The following is a 10084-nucleotide window of genomic DNA, read 5'->3' as shown; positions in this document are numbered from 1 at the left end:
AATATGCAAGTATGTAAGAATCAATGCACAGTTAACACAAGTGTTTGCTTCTAAGATGGAAGGAAGTAGGTAAACTGACTCAACATAAAAGTAAAAGAATGGTCCTTTAAAGAGGAAAGCATCGATTGCTATATTTGTGCTAGAGCTTTGGTTTTGAAAACATAAAGAGAGCATAAAAAGTAAAGTTTTGAGAGGTGTATGTTGTTGTCAACGAATGGTAATGGGTACACTAACTACCTCGCCAACCGGACTTTCAAGAGCGGCTCCCATTTTATTTAATTTTTGTGTGGCACTCCTTCCAACCTTTCTTTCACAAACCATGGCTAACCGAATCCTCGGGTGCCTGCCAACAATCTCATACCATGAAGGAGTGCCTTTTTATTTTAGTTTTATTATGATGACACTCCTCCCAACCTTTGCTTACACAAGCCATGGCTAACCGAATCCTTCGGGTGCCGTCCAACAATCACATACCATGGAGGAGTGTCTATTTAGTTTGATTAATTTGGGACTGGGAATCCCATTGCCAGCTCTTTTTGCAAAATTATTGGATAAGCGGATGTGCCACTAGTCCATATGAGAGTCCGTCAAAAGTAAATGACAAGGTTGAAAGCTAAACACCACATACTTCCTCATGAGCTATAAAACATTAACACAAATCAGAGGTAATAAATTTTGAATTGTTTAAAGGTAGCACTCAAGCAATTTACTTTGGAATGGCAGGAAATACCACATAGTAGGTAGGTATGGTGGACACAAATGGCATAGTGGTTGGCTCAAGTATTTTGGATGCATGAGAAGTATTCCCTCTCAATACAAGGTTTAGGCTAGCAAGGTTGTTTGAAGCAAACACAAGTATGAACCGGTACAGCAAAACTTACATAAGAACATATTGCAAGCATTATAATACTCTACACTGTCTTCCTTGTTGCTCAAACACTTTTACTAGAAAGTATAGTTTTATAATGCTTGTAATATGTCTTTTATGTGAGTTTTGCTGTACTAGTTCGTGCTTGTGTTTGCTTCAAACAACCTTGCTAGCCTAAACCTTGTATCGAGAGGGAATACTTCTCATGCATCCAAATCCTGAGCCAAACAACACTATGCCATTTGTGTCCACCATACCTACCTACTACATGGTATTTTCCGCCATTCCAAAGTAAATTGCTTGAGTGCTACCTTTAAAATTCCATCATTCACCTTTGCAATATATAGCTCATGGGACAAATAGCTTAAAAACTATTGTGGTATTGAATATGTAATTATGCACTTTATCTCTTATTAAGTTGCTTGTTGTGCGATAACCATGTTCACTGGGGACGCCATCAACTACTCTTTGTTGAATTTCATGTGAGTTGCTATGCATGTTCGTCTTGTCTGAAGTAAGAGCGATCTACCACCTTATGGTTAAGCATGCATATTGTTAGAGAAGAACATTGGGCCGCTAACTAAAGCCATGATCCATGGTGGAAGTTTCAGTTTTGGACATATATCCTCAATCTCATATGAGAAAATTATTAATTGTTGTTACATGCTTATGCATAAAAGAGGAGTCCATTATCTGTTGTCTATGTTGTCCCGGTATGGATGTCTAAGTTGAGAATAATCAATAGCGAGAAATCCAATGCGAGCTTTCTCCTTAGACCTTTGTACAGGCGGCATAGAGGTACCCCTTTGTGACACTTGGTTAAAACATGTGCATTGTGATGATCCGGTAGTCCAAGCTAATTAGGACAAGGTGCGGGCACTATTAGTACACTATGCATGAGGCTTGCAACTTATAAGATATAATTTACATGATGCATATGCTTTATTACTACCGTTGACAAAATTGTTTCATGTTTTCAAAATCAAAGCTCTAGCACAAATATAGCAATCGATGCTTTTCCTCTATGGAGGACCATTCTTCTACTTTTCAATGTTGAGTCAGTTCACCTATTTCTCTCCACCTCAAGAAGCAAACACTTGTGTGAACTGTGCATTGATTCCTACATACTTGCATATTGCACTTGTTATATTACTTTGCATTGACAAGTATCCATGAGATATACATGTTACAAGTTGAAAGCAACCGCTGAAACTTAATCTTCCATTGTGTTGCTTCAATGCCTTTACTTTGAATTATTGCTTTATGAGTTAACTTTTATGCAAGACTTATTGATGCTTGTCTTTAAGTACTATTCATGAAAAGTCTTTGCTGTATGATTCACTTGTTTACTCATGTCATTTCCATTATTTTGATCGCTGCATTCATTACATATGCTTTACAAATAGTATGATCAAGGTTATGATGGCATGTCACTCCAGAAATTATCTGTGTTATCGTTTTACCTGCTCGGGACGAGCAGAACTAAGCTTGGGGATGCTGATACGTCTCCGACGTATCGATAATTTCTTATGTTCCATGCCACATTATTGATGTTATCTACATGTTTTATGCACACTTTATGTCATATTCGTGCATTTTCTGGAACTAACCTATTAACAAGATGCCGAAGTGCCAGTTCCTGTTTTCTGCTGTTTTTGGTTTCAGAAATCCTAGTAACGAAATATTCTCGGAATCGGACGAAATCAACGCCCAGGTTCCTATTTTTCCCGGAACCATCCAGAACACCCGAGAGCCGCCAGAGGGGAGCCCTGGGGGCCCCACACCACACCCTGGCGCGGCCAGAGGGGGGGCCGTGCCGCCCTATGGTGTGGGCCCCCCAGAAGCCCTCCTGCGCCGCCTCTTCGCCTATATAAAGCCTCCGTCGCGAAAACCCTGATGCGTTGGACGAAACCCACAGAAACCTTCCAGAGCCGCCGCCATCGCGAAGCCAAGATGCGGGGACGGGAGTCTCTGTTCCGGCACGCCGCCGGAACGGGGAAGTGCCCCCGGAAGGCTTCTCCATCGACACCGCTGCCATCTCCACCGCCATCTTCATCACCGCTGCTGCTCCCATGAGGAGGGAGTAGTTCTCCATCGAGGCTCGGGGCTGTACCGGTAGCTATGTGGTTAATCTCTCTCCATGTACTTCAATACAATGATCTCATGAGCTGCTTTACATGATTGAGATTCATATGAGTTTTGTATCACAATTCATCTATGTGCTACTCTAGTGATGTTATTAAAGTAGTTCTATTCCTCCTGCACGTGTGTAAAGGTGACTAGTGTGTGCACCGTGTGGTTCTTGTCGTAGGCTATGATCATGATCTCTTGTAGATTGTGGAGTTAATTATCGCTATGATGGTATTGATGTGATCTATTTGGTTATATTGATCTATCTTACACTATAGGGTTACTTAAATATGAACAAATTGTGGAGCTTGTTAACTCCGGCATTGAGGGTTCGTGTAATCCTACGCAATGCGTTCATCATCCAACAAGAGTGTAGAGTATGCATTTATCTATTCTGTTATGTGATCAATGTTGAGAGTGTCCACTAGTGAAAGTATAATCCCTAGGCCTTGTTCCTAAATACTGCTATCGCTGCTTGTTTCATGTTTTATCATAACGTTACTACTGCGCAATACTACCACCATCAACTACACGCCAGCAAGCTATTTTCTGGCACCGTTGCTACTGCTCATACTTATTCATACCACCTGTATTTCACTATCTCTTCGCCGAACTAGTGCACCTATTTGGTGTGTTGGGGACACAAGAGACTTCTTGCTTTGTGGTTGCAGGGTTGCATAAGAGGGATATCTTTGACCTCTTCCTCCCTGAGTTCGATAAACCTTGGGTGATCCACTTAAGGGAAAACTTGCTGCTGTTCTACAAACCTCTGCTCTTGGAGGCCCAACACTGTCTACAGGAAAAGGAGGGGGAAGTAGACATCAAGCACTTTTCTGGCGCCGTTGCCGGGGAGGAAAGGTAAAAGGCACTCATACTTCGGTTCCAGGTAAAGTACTTTTCTGGCGCCATTGTGTTTGTGCTCGAAGCTATTTCCTTTAGATCCTGCAATTGCAACTTTTTGTTTCTTGTTTACACTAGTAAGGCATAATGGACAACATCTGTGAGCTTTTTATTCTATTTCCTGAGTCAAGACATGAATGGTTTAATGCGAAAATTAAAAAACCCATGGAATCTTATTTGCATGCTAGTAGCAATGATATTAGTATGAACGCTTTGAACACCATTGTTGCTAATGATATGGAAAATTCTAAGCTTGGGGAAGCTGGTTTTGATGAGCATGATCTTTTTAGTCCACCAAGCATTGAGGAGAAAATTTTCTTTGATGATTCTTTACCTCCTATTTATGATGATTATAATGATAGTAGTCTTTTGTTGCCACCTGTTATGGAGGATGAATTTGATTATGAATACAATATGCCTCCTATATTTGATGATGAGAATAATAATGATAGCTACTTTGTTGAATTTGCTCCCACTACAACTAATAAAATTGATTATGCTTATGTGGAGAGTAATAATTTTATGCATGAGACTCATGATAAGAATGCTTTATGTGATGGTTATATTGTTGAGTTTGCTCATGTTGCTACTGAAAGTTATTATGAGAGAGGAAAATATGGTTGTAGAAATTTTCATGTTACTAAAATGCCTCTCTATGTGCTGAAATTTTTGAAGCTATACTTGTTTTATCTTCCTATGCTTGTTACTTTGCTCTTCTTGAACTTGTTTATTTACAAGATTCCTTTGCATAGGAAGCATGTTAGACTTAAATGTGTTTTGTATTTGCCTCTTGATGCTCTCTTTTGCTTCAAATACTATTTCTTGCGAGTGCATCATCAAAACTGCTCTTGAGCCCATCTTAATGGCTATAAAGAAAGAACTTCTTGGGAGATAACCCATGTGTTATTTTGCTACAGTAATTTGTTTCTATTTTGTGTCTTGGAAGTTGTTTACTACTGTAGCAACCTCTCCTTATCTTAGTTTTATGTTTGGTTGTGCCAAGTGAAGCCTCTAATCGAAGGTTGATACTAGATTTGGATTTCTGCGCAGAAACAGATTTCTATCTGTCACGAATCTGGGATTTTCTCTCTGTAGAAAAATCAGAAAAATATGCCAATTTACGTGCGTGTTCCTCAGATATGTACGCAACTTTTATTAGTTTTGAGTTTTCTGATTTGAGCAACGGAAGTATTTATTAGAAATTCGTCTTTACGGACTGTTCTGTTTTGACAGATTCTGCCTTTTATTTCGCATTGCCTCTTTTGCTATGTGGGATGGATTTCTTTGTTCCATTAAACTCCAGTAGCTTTGAGCAATGTCCAGAAGTGTTAAGAATGATTGTGTCACCTCTGAACATGTGAGTTTTTGATTATGTACTAACCCCTCTAATGAAGTTTATGAGAAGTTTGGTGTGAAGGAAGTTTTCAAGGGTCAAGAGAGGAGGATGATATACTATGATCAAGAAGAGTGAAAGCTCTAAGCTTGGGGATGCCCCGGTGGTTCACCCCTGCATATATCAAGAAGACTCAAGCGTCTAAGCTTGGGGATGCCCAAGGCATCCCCTTCTTCATCGACAAATTATCAGGTTCCTTCTCTTGAAACTATATTTTTATTCGGTCACATCTTATGTGCTTTACTTGGAGCGTCTGTGTGCTTTTGTTTTTGTTTTTGTTTGAATAAATTGGATTACATCATGCTTGTGTGGGAGAGAGACACGCTCCGCTGTTGCATATGAACACATGTGTTCTTAGCTCATAATATTCATGGCGAAGTTTTCTCTTCGTTAAATTGTTATATGGTTGGAATTGGAGAATGCTACATGTAGTAATTGCTATAATGTCTTGGGTAATGTGATACTTGGCAATTGTTGTGCTCATGTTTAAGCTCTTGCATCATATACCTTACACCTATTAGTGAAGAAATACATAGAGCTTGTTAAAATTTGGTTTGCATGAGTGGTTTCTCTAGAGTCTAGATATTTTCTAGTAAAATGTTTGAACAACAAGGAAGACGATGTATAGTTTTATAATGCTTGTAATATGTCTTTTATGTGAGTTTTGCTGTACTAGTTCGTGCTTGTGTTTGCTTCAAACAACCTTGCTAGCCTAAACCTTGTATCGAGAGGGAATACTTCTCATGCATCCAAATCCTGAGCCAAACAACACTATGCCATTTGTGTCCACCATACCTACCTACTACATGGTATTTTCCGCCATTCCAAAGTAAATTGCTTGAGTGCTACCTTTAAAATTCCATCATTCACCTTTGCAATATATAGCTCATGGGACAAATAGCTTAAAAACTATTGTGGTATTGAATATGTAATTATGCACTTTATCTCTTATTAAGTTGCTTGTTGTGCGATAACCATGTTCACTGGGGACGCCATCAACTACTCTTTGTTGAATTTCATGTGAGTTGCTATGCATGTTCGTCTTGTCTGAAGTAAGAGCGATCTACCACCTTATGGTTAAGCATGCATATTGTTAGAGAAGAACATTGGGCCGCTAACTAAAGCCATGATCCATGGTGGAAGTTTCAGTTTTGGACATATATCCTCAATCTCATATGAGAAAATTATTAATTGTTGTTACATGCTTATGCATAAAAGAGGAGTCCATTATCTGTTGTCTATGTTGTCCCGGTATGGATGTCTAAGTTGAGAATAATCAATAGCGAGAAATCCAATGCGAGCTTTCTCCTTAGACCTTTGTACAGGCGGCATAGAGGTACCCCTTTGTGACACTTGGTTAAAACATGTGCATTGTGATGATCCGGTAGTCCAAGCTAATTAGGACAAGGTGCGGGCACTATTAGTACACTATGCATGAGGCTTGCAACTTATAAGATATAATTTACATGATGCATATGCTTTATTACTACCGTTGACAAAATTGTTTCATGTTTTCAAAATCAAAGCTCTAGCACAAATATAGCAATCGATGCTTTTCCTCTATGGAGGACCATTCTTCTACTTTTCAATGTTGAGTCAGTTCACCTATTTCTCTCCACCTCAAGAAGCAAACACTTGTGTGAACTGTGCATTGATTCCTACATACTTGCATATTGCACTTGTTATATTACTTTGCATTGACAAGTATCCATGAGATATACATGTTACAAGTTGAAAGCAACCGCTGAAACTTAATCTTCCATTGTGTTGCTTCAATGCCTTTACTTTGAATTATTGCTTTATGAGTTAACTTTTATGCAAGACTTATTGATGCTTGTCTTTAAGTACTATTCATGAAAAGTCTTTGCTGTATGATTCACTTGTTTACTCATGTCATTTCCATTATTTTGATCGCTGCATTCATTACATATGCTTTACAAATAGTATGATCAAGGTTATGATGGCATGTCACTCCAGAAATTATCTGTGTTATCGTTTTACCTGCTCGGGACGAGCAGAACTAAGCTTGGGGATGCTGATACGTCTCCGACGTATCGATAATTTCTTATATTCCATGCCACATTATTGATGTTATCTACATGTTTTATGCACACTTTATGTCATATTCGTGCATTTTCTGGAACTAACCTATTAACAAGATGCCGAAGTGCAGTTCTGTTTTCTCGCTGTTTTTGGTTTCGTAAATCCTAGTAACGAAATATTCTCGGAATCGGACGAAATCAACGCCCAGGTTCCTATTTTTCCCGGAACCATCCAGAACACCCGAGAGCCGCCAGAGGGGAGCCCTGGGGGCCCCACACCACACCCTGGCGCGGCCAGAGGGGGGGCCGCACCGCCCTATGGTGTGGGCCCCCCAGAAGCCCTCCTGCGCCGCCTCTTCGCCTATATAAAGCCTCCGTCGCGAAAACCCTGATGCGTTGGACGAAACCCACAGAAACCTTCCAGAGCCGCCGCCATCGCGAAGCCAAGATCTGGGGGACAGGAGTCTCTGTTCCGGCACGCCGCCGGAACGGGGAAGTGCCCCCGGAAGGCTTCTCCATCGACACCGCTGCCATCTCCACCGCCATCTTCATCACCGCTGCTGCTCCCATGAGGAGGGAGTAGTTCTCCATCGAGGCTCGGGGCTGTACCGGTAGCTATGTGGTTAATCTCTCTCCATGTACTTCAATACAATGATCTCATGAGCTGCTTTACATGATTGAGATTCATATGAGTTTTGTATCACAATTCATCTATGTGCTACTCTAGTGATGTTATTAAAGTAGTTCTATTCCTCCTGCACGTGTGTAAAGGTGACTAGTGTGTGCACCGTGTGGTTCTTGTCGTAGGCTATGATCATGATCTCTTGTAGATTGTGGAGTTAATTATCGCTATGATGGTATTGATGTGATCTATTTGGTTATATTGATCTATCTTACACTATAGGGTTACTTAAATATGAACAAATTGTGGAGCTTGTTAACTCCGGCATTGAGGGTTCGTGTAATCCTACGCAATGCGTTCATCATCCAACAAGAGTGTAGAGTATGCATTTATCTATTCTGTTATGTGATCAATGTTGAGAGTGTCCACTAGTGAAAGTATAATCCCTAGGCCTTGTTCCTAAATACTGCTATCGCTGCTTGTTTACTGTTTTACTGCGTTACTACTGCTGCAATACTACCACCATCAACTACACGCCAGCAAGCTATTTTCTGGCACCGTTGCTACTGCTCATACTTATTCATACCACCTGTATTTCACTATCTCTTCGCCGAACTAGTGCACCTATTTGGTGTGTTGGGGACACAAGAGACTTCTTGCTTTGTGGTTGCAGGGTTGCATAAGAGGGATATCTTTGACCTCTTCCTCCCTGAGTTCGATAAACCTTGGGTGATCCACTTAAGGGAAAACTTGCTGCTGTTCTACAAACCTCTGCTCTTGGAGGCCCAACACTGTCTACAGGAAAAGGAGGGGGAAGTAGACATCAGCCGGCGCCCCCCAAATGGTAGTGCCGGCGCCGACTAACATATAGTGAAGTTATTTTTTAATTTATGTTAACGTTGGTACATATATATATGATTTGTTTTCGTAGCTACGATGCCGCGACAGCCGCCGCGCCGTGGTCTGACTCTTCTAGAGGAGATGGAGCAGATGGGGGAGGTCCGGGACTGGGCTCCGCCGGGGTGGCACTGGGAGGTCTTAGCTTCCGGGTCGCGCACCTTGGTGCGGAATCCGGGTCCCGTTGTCGATCCGGATATTCTTTGGTGGAGGTCTTATGGGCCACGGTCGTTTCAGAGGGAGCCGGCACCGCCGGAGGAGGTAGCTCAGCGCATTGAAGCGGAGGACCAGCACGTTCGCCGTTACATGTACGCGTTAGACAACATGTATAGGACCGGATGGAGCATTATGCGGGGATCTCATGTTAGCTATGCTCCCGTTGTTGTTCCGTGGCTTTGGGGGTACACCCAGCGCGGCTCAGGACCCGGTCTGCGCGGTTGAGTGGTTGTAGTAGTGATTGATATGTATTAGGGTTAAATAAACATGAACCCGATCTATGTATGCATGTAATCTAGATTCTGCTTTCAAAGACTATATTATCGATCCTTAGTTAAGAACTACATATGTAACTCCATTTTCAGTTTTCTGCATTATCCTTAATTTGATCATATGATGGTTCCTATGTATAGCTTGCAGGTCGTTGTAGAAAGCATGGACAGAGATGAAATTCAAGAAAATTTCATGGAGGAACTCATAGCAAACGGTACTCTGGATGATCGCGACGACGACGTTATTCCAGATGATGGCGGTGACGATGTCACCGCAACTTATTTGAATGACTCCGGTGAGGGAGCGGAGAATATTGAGGAAGAAGATCCTAGTGGCGCCGGTGAGGAACAAGATCATCATAATGGCTCCCGAACTGTAGTTATCACCGAGGTATATAAATTAATTAAGCCGCTGTTGATCGACTAGATGCATTAACTAATTAAATTGTACTGACTATGAATTATTTCTTTTTTAGCCCTCCGGATCGAGCACTTCTTCTGTAAAGTCGAGGAAGCGAGGCCCGGCCAAAAAGTTGGATGACGGTGTTAGGCACGACATCACCCACATCGAAAAGGATGGTAAACCGATTGCTCCAGAGAAAGGTGCAAAGGCATTTATAGCTCAATGCGGAGTGCTTGTTAGGGACCACGTCCCGATCACCGTTCGAGAATGGCACAAGCCGAAGGGACTAGTGATGTCTGCAGAGGAAGAAGCTCAAGGTCTTTATATCGATGATGTAGCCA

The sequence above is a fragment of the Lolium perenne genome, chromosome 3, assembly GCF_019359855.2.
Source record: "Lolium perenne isolate Kyuss_39 chromosome 3, Kyuss_2.0, whole genome shotgun sequence".
In the NCBI taxonomy this organism is placed as follows: domain Eukaryota; kingdom Viridiplantae; phylum Streptophyta; class Magnoliopsida; order Poales; family Poaceae; genus Lolium; species Lolium perenne.
Note: the sequence above shows the minus strand (reverse complement) of the source record.